Genomic DNA, 12,163 nt, shown 5'->3' on the forward strand with positions numbered 1-12,163 from the left:
AATGATAAATAATGAAATCAAACATGTGCCCTAGTCTTTACGAGTCATCATTGTTTGGTGACATCAATATACTGTTTTTATTCTCTTACCGTAATACCATTTTCCCAATACTGTGTTTATAATTTATAATAATCAAGTATTTTTTTTATGACTGTTTATGGTTTTCATCTTGGATTTTGTTTGATCTGTGTCACATCATAGGATATGGTCCAGAAAAAATGGGAGGTATCTTTAGAAAAATAGACATAGATTCAATAAAATACAAATCTTACAAAGAAAAAAAAAAAACTCCAAATCTTCAAGGTTGTATTATAATTAGTTTCATAGAAATACAGTAATTTTTTTAATGAGATACATATTTTATGCTCTAGTAAATAAGGAATTTGTAGGGAGACACTTTGAGGTTGTGAAAATGCATTTTCCATCAAACCATTACATTTTTAGAATTCACTGATAAATCTTTGCTGAATAAGTAACGCTGTTCTTTTTTCAAATAATTATTTTCTAATTACAACATTTCTTCCACATTTACTTATTGCTATGATTTTTATATTTATTTATTTATTTATTATATTAATATGAACTCGCTTGTTATTCTTTAAAGTATAATTTGGTGTTCATATTGTTCTGAGTTTGCTGACTTTTATGTTCCTTGGACAAGATTCCATCTCTTTTTTTTTTTTTTTTTTTAACCGACCTTAAGTACTTTTGTTTTTTTGTTTTTTTTTTTTTTTGGGGGGGGTTTTATTTTATTTTATTTTTTTTAATTTTTTTATTAAATCATAACTGTATACAATGATATGATTATGGGGCATCATACACTCACTTCATAAACCATTTGACACATTTTTATCACACTGGTTAACATAGCCTTTCCGGCGTTATCTCAGTTACTGTGCCAAAACATTTACATTCTACATTTACCAAGTTTCGCAAATACCCCTCTTTTTTAACATTAACTTCTTTTTCACACAAGATTTCCAAGGTTCACCTCTGCTTCTTTTCCTGAGTCTTAAGATCAACCAACTTTTTTAGAAGCCCTTATTCCTTTATGTAATGAGTGATATTTCGAAGTTAAGCACTAAGCACCCAGTATGATCATTGCTAAGGAAATATCACTACTCTTGGGCCCTCTGTATACATGCATATGTGTATGTATGTATACATGCAAACTCACTACGGGATTCACATCCATATCAGCCTATAGCTAGAGCCACATTTACATTTATATCTATATTGTGAAATAGGGATACCTTGTCCCACTACTTTCAATTCAAAGCTAAACTAGAAGATTGATTCTATCTGCCTCTGTACGTAATTGGTACTCACTTTCCTGATATTGAGAAAACTTTTGTTGTGCAGAGCCACTGTACAAAATAGGTAGCCACTGCATAGTTTTAAACACAGGAGTTATTTGAACTAACTCAGTTATAAATATGTTGACTGCTGATATACTTTAGATATTTGTCTCATCCAAATTTTACATCATAATTTGATTCTCAGTGTTGAATATGGGGCCTGGTGGGAGGTTGATTTGGTCACAGAGGTAGATCCCTCATGAATAACTTGGTGCCGCCCTCACAGTAATGAGTGAGTTCTCTCTCTACTGGTACACAGGAGAGCTGATGTTCAAGGGAGTGTAGCAATCCTCCCCTCTCTCTCTGGCTTCCTCACTCAGCATGTGAAACACCTGCTTCTCTTTTGCTTTCTCCCACAATGGGAAGCTTCCTGAGGGCCTCACCAAAAGCAGATGATGTTGTCACGCTTCTTGTACAGCCTGCATAACTACGAGCCAAATAAACCTCTTTTCTCTATAAATTATCTAGCTTAGATATTCCTTTAAGGCAACACAAAATGGACTCAAACAACTGCTGTGTTGAGAACAGACTACCGTGAAGCAGAAGTATGGGAAATTAGACCTTTCTGAAAGCTAATGCAGTAATACAAAAAGAGATTTTTATGTTGTGGCTCACATAAAAATTCTTGCCTTGTTGGTGCTTCCCAAATGGTGATATTTTGGATATATTTTGAAAGTAAGCCCAGGAGGTTTCCCTGACAGATCACATATAGGGAATGAAAAACTGGAAGAATGAAGAATTTTTCAATTAAGAAGAGATAAACTATATAAAAAAAAAAGAAAAAGAAGAGAACAACTATGGATAGAACAAGATGGAGACAAAATATCATAAGTGCAATTTAAGACATGTTGACTTTAAGAAATTGAATAGGCAGTAAGTTACACAAATCTTAAGTTTGGGAGGGAGTCTTTCCATCATAGAAAAATAAATTTTGAAATTTTCAGTGAACAGTTGGTATTTACAACATGGAAAAGGTGAGATAACCAAGGAAATGACTCTTGACAAAGGAGTGGAAAGTTCAAGAATAAAAGAAAAGACAAATAAGAAATGAGTTAAGATGTCCAAATCAGAAAACTACAAAGAAAATAAGAAGAGTATGATTAGTTGGAAGTAGCATTGGTGAAGTAAGTTGTGAATCAAGCTTAAAATGAAATGTAAAACCGTTGTTTGATATCATTAAAATTTGACGTGAGTGATAGCAGAGCATTAAATCAAGTGCAGAACCTTTCTAAATCTAGAGTCATGCAAGAAGTACATATGACTGCCAAGTTCTTGTGCCAATAAAGCTGGCCCTGATTGGAAACCAATAAAAGAAAATATATTAAAGAAAAGAGAAAGATTATTTCAACAACTACCAGTAGGTTAGATAAGATGAAGAATGAAAAATTAACCACTGAATGTATCAATGTGAATATAATTCTTGTCTAGATGTAAAGCAATTTCAATTGAATGATGTTGATAAAATCTTAACAGGAGCAGTTTATAGAATGAACAGGAGGCAGGCAGTCCGAGAGAGTGAATACAAATGGCTCTTTTGAGTTTTTTTGTTGTTTTGTTTTGTTCCTGATAAACATTACATAGATGGAGGCAGCAGTTGGCAAAGGATTTCTTCTCCTTCTCCTTCTTCTTAAGAAGGTTTTCAAGCCACAGGGAATGATCCACTAGAGTGTAAAAAATAAATTATGTGAAAGAGAGAGAAAGACCATACACAACTGTGGGGCAATGTCACCATGTAGGTGAGAAAGGATGTGCCCTAATCAGATGAGTGGGGATGTGCACTAAACAGAAAACAACTAAAGTGATAAAATTCTCCTAGCAACCCAGAAAATTTACCAATGCTAACAGGCAAGAAGGCAAACTCTATAGGTAGAAAGGAGGATATTACTACTGCTGTGGTTTGTTAACTAACTCTAAGGAAGTGAGGGATTTGAAGGCAGATAAAGAAGTAAAGCAAGCAGACAGCCCTCAGAATGGGAGAAGATATTTGCAGGTTATGTCTCTGACAAAGGTTTAATAACTAGAATCCACAGAGAACTCAAACGTATAAGCAAGAAAAGAACAGAAAAGAACAAGTGATCTCATCACAGGCTGGGCAAGGGACTTGAAGAGAAACTTCTCTGAAGAAGACAGGCGCACGGCCTATAGACATATGAAAAAATGCTCATCGTCCTTAATCATCAGATAAATGCGAATCAAAACCACTTTGAGATATCATCTTACTCCAGTAAAATTAGCCCATATCACAAAATCCCAAAACCAGAGATGTTGGAATGGATGAGGAGTAAAGGGAACACTTCTACACTGCTGGTGGGAATGCAAACTAATACATTCCTTTTGGAAAGATGTTTGGAGTACACTTAGAGATCTCAAAATAGATCTGCCATTCGATCCTACAATTCCTCTACTAGGTATTTACCTAGAAGACCAAAAATCACATTATAACAAAGATATTTACACCAGCATGTTTATTGCAGCCCAATTCATAATAGGTAAATCATGGAAGAAGCCCAAATGCCCATCGACCCACGAATGTATTAATAAATTGTGGTATATGTACACCATGAAATATTATGCAGCCTTAAAGAAAGATGGAGACTTTACCTCTTTCATGTTTACATGGATGGAGCTGGAACATATTCTTCTTAGCAAAATGTATCTCAAGAATGGGGGAAAAAAGTATCCAATGTACTCAGCCCTACTATGAAACTAACTTATAGCTTTCATATGAAAGCTATAACCCAATTGTAGCCTAAGAATATGGGGAAAGGGGAAAGGGAGGAGAGGGGTGGGGGAAGGATGGGTGGAGGGAGGGTAATTGGTGGGACCACACCCATGGTGCATCTTACAAGGGTACATGAGAAACTTTCTAAATGTAGAACATAAGTATTTAAACACAATAATTAAGGAAAAGATGGAAAGGCTATGTTAACCAGTATGATGAAAATATTTCCAATTGTATATATAATCAGTGCCTGGTACACCATAATTGCATTAATGTACACAGCTATGATTTCATAAAAAAAATAAAAAACAACAACAACAACAACAAAAAAAAAAAATGAATCCTTTAGGGCAGTGGTTGTCAATCTTTTTAATACCATGACCCTTTAATATAGTTCCTCATGTTGTAGTGACCCCCAGCCATAAAATTATTTTTATTGCTACAAGTAACAAATGGTGTTTTTTTTTTATAGTGAGAAGGAAATAAATACTTAAGAAGTTTTATTTTCAAATATATATTTTAGCATTCAGATAAATAATGTCTTTTGGGGTTAGGTAGAAGGCATATTTGCCACCAATATATACTGCAATAAAGGCCAATATTATTGCAACAATATTCAATTGTTATTTCCAGTGTTTAATCTCTCAGTTTGAAATCTTCAAAGATTTGTACTTATTATTCAGGGAAGGGCGGGGAGTTGATTTATTTTTGTATGTTAGTCACGTTTTACTATTTTTTACAGTCAAATATCTATCACTAGTCTATTTATAACACCTCAAACTTTCTTATTAATTTCAGAATAAAGTTGAGGTTCATATACTAAAATGCAGACTTTTCTTACTACTCTATTTCCTCGCTGAGCAAAACTGAGAATCTTACAGGTTTTTAAATATAGGATACAGTTCCAGGTAATTTCTACTTACAAATGTTCTTCCCATGTGCTTGGTACTTTACAAGGAAGAAAAAACTTCTTTACCTTTCAAACACCACTTAGATCTCTCTCCCTGAAGCTTTCTTAGTGGAGTGTTCCCTACTGTCCTCTACCTGTCTCCAGTCAGAGTTAAATCTTCTCTTTGCAATACCATTTTCACATATGAGATAAATTTTCATTATTTTGCATAGGATGCAATTGCTTATAAGGAATATTTCTTATTATATTATAATATCTTGTTTGCAGGGACTAGTTACTATCTAATTATCATATCTGCATTAGAAAATTTTGTGTCTGGAACATAATAGGAAAATAATAACTGAAGAAAAATCACTGATTAATAAGAAAAATATCAAGGACAAGAAAATTAGATAAGTCTTATAAGTAGCAAAAGTAACTATTTTTAAATCTTCTAGCCCTCTTTAGAATTGAGTTAGTTTTTATTTTTATTTTAGTTAAATTTACTATTTATTTCTATATGTGATTTTATTTGTGTTATAGTATTAAATATTCACAAAATTATTATGTGGTATTAATTTTCATCTTACAAGTGAAGAAAATAAGAACCAAATAGTTAAAAAAGATATCCAGTGTACCCAGATGTGTAACAAGGTGATATTTGAACACAGCTCTGGCTTCAAAGTTAGTAACTTCCTAGTATTAGTGGAAGATGCTCATTATGTGTTAAAGAAGCTTTAGGAGAGAAAACAAAGCACCCACTACAGACCCAGATCTTTGGCATTTTAAACTTACTTAATAGTATATTATTTTTGAGAATATATTTAACTTAACTCAACTCAGGAATTGACAACTTTAAAATTTAGCAATTAAAATGGCTTATTGCAATTATGTTTTACTTGTTCTAGTTTTCCCCAAAATGAAAAAAATTAAAGAAAACAGTATAGTACATAATCCAAAGAATTAACTGTTCTATACTTGCATATAATGTGTTCTAACTGAATTTTTATATTATACCTTAAAGGTTTTCAAGTTAAATATATCCATTTTGACCTCTATTTAAACCTCCCTTGAAAACAGCATTTTATTGGTTTTAACTATATTGATTTTTCAATTGAAGATAACATTCCATTCACATGAAAGTTCATTTCTTACAGTTTTCCATTTATAAACCCCTGCATCTTGATTTAATGTTATTTTCTTGCAGAAACTAAACTTTGTAGGTCAATCTTGAAGAATGAGTATAACCACATATATAGCAGATGCCTCATAAAATTATCTTCTACTGCTTCTCCGTGACCTCTGTCAAGGAAATAACATTCAAGCCTGTGTCAGCATGAACAGCTGTGGATGCCACTGCTAGATAGCCGTGACCTATCCTCCCAAGGGTAGTGCCCAAGCGGGAGAGAATGGGGATTATTGCACAGTCAATGTTATTAATGCCAACATAAATCAGAAAATACTGCCTCAAATCTAAAAATTAGATGCCACAGTTCATAAAAAGAAGCAAACTTCCTTTGTAATAAATCAACTCAAGTTATATGCAGACGTTTATGGAAATGATAATGACAATTATATAAAGTTTTTATATCCCTCAAAACTTCATTTACAATCAATGTGTAAATGGACATATAAATTGCATATTTCTTTTGCAGAGAAGTACATTAAAAATCATACTCTTCTTTTCAGCTGAAAGAGCTTTTAAGTAGAACTTTTCAGCACATATAGGACAAAATATTTTAGCTATTTTCATTAGATTGCACTGTTATCTTCGACTTACCATGCCAGACCAATTCACAAGTAGTGAGAAAGATGAGAAACCAGGAATTTATTTCACATGGATAAATGTATTCTCTACAATGTTTTCATGTTATAACTTTTCCACTTGATCAATAGATCTTTTTCAAAGCTGTAAACCCATATTTATATATATGTATATATTAATCTATGTGTATATGTACACATACACATCTAAAACACACATATATAAAACATATGTATCTCACATTCATGCACACACAGATTTACATGTGTATATATATATATATATATACACACACACATAGACATGAATACTGTCTGGTTTATCTGATTTAAGATTTTCTAATTACTACTTGTTAGCTTTAAACCCAAATTAGATGTACAAACTTTAGTCCAAGGAATCTCTGAATAAGAGAAAAATGGCTCTAAAGGCTACCTATATTTAATTGAAATTTTTATTCTAGTGCAAGTATATTAAAACCTCCACACTGATGCAAAAGATAAAACTAAGCAATGGACTCTCACAAAATAAGACGAATAGAATACTACCACTCTTATCAATTATCTCAATAAATGTTAGTGGCTTGAATTCCCCACTGAAGAGACATAGATTGGTTGACTGGATTAAAAAACACAAGCCATCCATTTGCTGTCTGCAAGAAACACACCTGGCTTCAAAAGACAAATTAAGGCTCTGAGTCAAGGGTTGGAAGACAATTTTTCAGGCAAATGGAATTCAGAAGAAAAGAGGAGTTGCAATCTTATTTTCAGATACAGGTGGATTTAAAGCAACTAAAGTCAAAAAAGACAAAGATGGTCACTTTATATTGGTCAAGGGAAAAATACAACAAGAAGACATTTCAATTCTAAATATTTATGCACCCAATTTAAATGCTCCCAGATTCTTGAAACAGACCTTAGTCTGAGCAATATGGTATCTGATAATACCATAATAACAGGGGACTTTAACACTCCTCTTACAGAGCTGGAAAGATCCTCTAAACAGAAATTAAACAAAGATGTAAGAGATTTAAATGACACCCTAGAACAACTGTGCTTGATAGACGCATATAGAACACTCCACCCCAAAGATAAAGAATATACATTCTTCTCATCACCCCATAGAACATTCTCCAAAATTGATCATATCCTGGGACACAAAACAAATATCAACAGAATCAAAAGAATTGAAATTTTGATTGATACCTTGTATCTTCTCAGACCATAAGGCACTAAAGGTGGAACTCAACTCTAACAAAAACGCTTGACCCCACACAAAGACATGGAATTATTAGATTTTATAAAGTCACTTCTACTACTGTGGAGAAAATAAATGAAAAGTGATTAAAAAAAAAATTAGAATGAGAAATATCAGTTGGAGGCTCCTGCAATAAGGCAGTTGGTGAAGATGGTCGGGTAGAGGAGATGGAGGTGGGAAGAAGTCAGACCCTGGATTTATTTTGAAGATAGAGTTGACATGATTTACAATAGATAGGATGTTAGGTGGGGGAAGAACAACACCTTAATAATGTCTGCTTTCCCCATAGTCTATTTATTCCCTAATACTTTTTCATTTAAGCTTTTACTGCCTGAACCCTGTGACTCATTTCAAGCAGAAGTATACCAGAGACAAAGGCCCATGCTGAGTACAAATCAAAAATAAAATACAGTTTTCTATGTATTCTACTTTTATTGCACTACAAATAATTGTGGAATTGTCCATATACACACAAAAACTTTTTGATAAGTAGCTATTTTTCAATTTTGAGATGAGTACTTTGCCATTATTCCACTTGTCTTTTCAAACACCATTTACCTTTGAATCCTTTTCTTTCACAAAGAAATTGAGCCCTTTTCTGTCCCTTGATATTTACCCTTTCTCCCTATGGTCCACACCCTGTTTAAACCCCTCTACTGATCTAGGCAGTTACGATACATTTATCAAACAATTAGTAGTATATCTCAGGCATGCTTCTGCTTACTTTATGATTTACCTTACAAAAAATTTTTAAATTAAGTCGTTTTTTCCACGAATGAAATATGATATGAAATGAGATATGAAAACCAAGTAAAAAAGTGTTTAAGTAGTTCTGTCAACATCACAAACCTAGTGAGAAATATTCCAAGATTCACATCCTACCAAACTGTCTCTAGAGCTTGTTCTCTCAGCCTCTAGGCTTTGGGGTCTCATCTGTAACCACCACCCCACCCCCCAACCTGTAAAATTTACTGCCTGTAAATTCCTCTAAGACCTGGTTTTCTCCAAGTATATAAGCCCTGTGATGCTTTTTATTAGGTAAATTACCTGGAGCTAATTTATTCTACAACTGAAAGAAAATAAAAACACACATAAAAACAAAATAAAAACTTCTAGGCAGGACCAATGTACTTTGATCCAGCTGAAATGGATTAACTGTCAAACTACCATTCTACTTAATCCCCACATGGTTCTGGATAACATTTTTTTGATTAGATGTCTTAATTCTCTTGTTTGCTTACAAGGAATGAAAGATCGTTTCAACAAAGAGGAAGAGAGAGAGAGATTGAGACTTTATTACGAACTATTATGATGCATTGTTGAGGGACCTAATAAAAGGGAATGTGCTGAGAATTCATTAGAGAACAACAGCAGAACTAGGAAGCTTGTCTCACAATTAATTTCTCTGTTTAACATGGACTTTTTCTGCCATAGACCATTATATTTTTATCATCATCTCTCAGAAGATTAAATTTCTCTTCTTCTACATAGGCACAAGACCATTAACAGTGATATATAAATTCCTGAATTGATGTGGTCTCAGTGCAAAAAATCATCATAAGTTAACTATGGCCCATAATTCTCACTTTCACATTCTTAGAAGACAAGATCTGTGATCTCAAGCTTGAGTTAGGAGACTACCTATAATACTGTGTTATACCAGTGGTTCTAAACCTTCCTAATGCCACGACCCTTTAATACAGTTCCTCATGTTGTGGTGGTGACTCCCAACCATAAAATTATTCTGGTTGCTACTTAGGGTTGGGGGTCACCACAACATGAGAAACTGTATTAAAGGGTCACGGCATTAGGAAGGTTGAGAACCACTGTGTTATACCAACATCACCGTCAAGTTCCTGGGAAAAACTTTTAAGTGGATGGCCCAAGAAACCGAATGTTTAATCAAATTATAAGTGAAAATGGAATACAATTTTTAGCTAACATGGAAAGCTGACAATCTAACCCCATTTGGACCATGCCAGAATTCCAAAGGCAGTGATACTTATTATATGTACCTGGGAGATTATCCAATCTACTTGCATGTGAGCTTATATTACCTATGTGTCAATGTTTATTTTCCATATTCAAGGAATTTGTATTTTAAAATATTTCCTAATGTAGCTTTTCAGAGAAGTGACTAAAGAACATGATATTGAGCTAACTCTTGTCTCTATGTTCCTGCCCTCTATGCCTACTTAAGTTCTGTCTTGCTTCAAAATACCCCATTTTCTTCTTTTTCTGTTTTAATCTCAGCATAGTATACACCTTACTACTTTATGATCCTTTCTGACTACCGCAGTTTACATTAGAATATCTAGTTCTCCTTGTAGTACCAAGTATAATGTTATATGCACAGCACATCACAGATTCCTTTGCATCTAACAAGAACTCAATATGTATTTGGTATATTAATCAATTTAAATAATAAATCCCTGATTTTCTTTTCTTGAAATTTTATTCTGTGATCTCCATTCTAGTCTAAGAGTCTTTTATTAACCAATTACTCAAGGCAGGCGTCCTCAAACTTTTTAAACAGGGGGCCAATTCACTGTCCCTCAGGCCGTTGGAGGGCCGGACTATAGTTTAAAAAAAAAATCTCAGGAATGGAAGAAAAAGTATCCAATGTACTCAGCTCTACTATGAAGCTAAATTATAGCTTTCACATGAAGGCTATAACCCAACTATAGCACAAGACTATGGAGAAAGGGCCAAGCAAGGGGAAGGGAGGGGGGAGGTTTTGGTGGAGGGAGGGTACATCTACGGTGCATCTTAGAATGGGTACAGGCAAAACTTACTAAATGCAGAATACAAATGCCTACATACAGTAACTAAGAAAATGCCATGAAGGCTACGTTGAAAAGTTTGATGAGAATATTTCAGATTGTATATGAAACCCGCACATTGTACACCTTGATTGCGCTAATGTACACAGCTATGATTTAACAATAAAAATAAATTAATTAAATAAAAAAAACTATGAACAAATTCCTATGCACACTTCACATATCTTATTTTGAAGTAAAAAACAAAACGGGAACAAATACAATTCACACCACGTCATGTGGCCCGCAGGCCGCAGTTTGAGGACACCTGCTTCTAAGGGTTCTAGGAAAGAGACATTCAGAAGGTTCTTTGCCTCTATGTATTTTTATTATTCCGAACGGTGCCTTCTCAAATCATAGGAAATAGAGACCACATTTATGTGATGGGGAACTAAACTCATGTACAGAGGGCCTTATCCCCAAATAGTAATTGTTCTTTGGCTGCATTTATGGTAGATAGGATTATGTATTAATTTCAGACATAAGCTCAGTTGTATGTATGTTATAGTAGTATGTTTTTATAAATGTCTTATAGTAACTATTATCAGTCCATAAATGTATCACAATGATTTTACAAAAGAAAATGGTATGTTTATAATGTAAGTCTATCCCCTATGACTTTTTTTAGTTCTTATTCTCCTGCTATAATTGCCCATCCCTTTACTTTCAAACTTTATTTTGCTTTAAATGAGTCTTTTGGATGGTATATTGCTGAATTTTTCACTATACATTTGTTTCTGTGTGCAAAGATACATTATGTGTGAGTGTATATTGAAAGCCGATTTGAAAAGTGTTTTTTATTGATTTCTACTTATGTAATGTATTTTTAAATTATTTTATATTTTTATTCCAAGTTTTCATTTCTCATATTTTTTCTCTCCATTTTTGAATTCCCATTGAAGTTATAATCATTTTGCAATGAGTTCTTTGGTTGTACATTGCGTGTTTACATTCCTGGTTTTTCCATGGGATATATAACTTTTACTTTGGGCACCTTGATTCTGCGCTATATTCCAAACTCTGTCCTTATCTCTGTGAGAGTGTTTAATGTCTTCTCTATAAATTTTTATTTGGTTGGTTCATTCAGGTAAACACAGCGTTCTCTTTTTGTGTGTGTGTGTGCGTTTTAATCTTTGTGTATATCAGTTGACTCTTCTTAGGTGCTACAGTTACCTTTGTGAGCTTCTGTCCCTTGGAATATCAACTATGTGCCTGACAAATGCACAAGGAAATGTTCAGGGTCAATGCCTGGGTTTCACATCAATTGGTAACTTTGGGAAGGGAAAAGAGCCACTGGTGTAAGATAGTGACCAGTCTCTAAATCTAGCAATTCTTACTCATAAATAATCTTTT

This window comes from Nycticebus coucang, chromosome 15, assembly GCF_027406575.1.
Source record: "Nycticebus coucang isolate mNycCou1 chromosome 15, mNycCou1.pri, whole genome shotgun sequence".
NCBI classification, from domain to species: domain Eukaryota; kingdom Metazoa; phylum Chordata; class Mammalia; order Primates; family Lorisidae; genus Nycticebus; species Nycticebus coucang.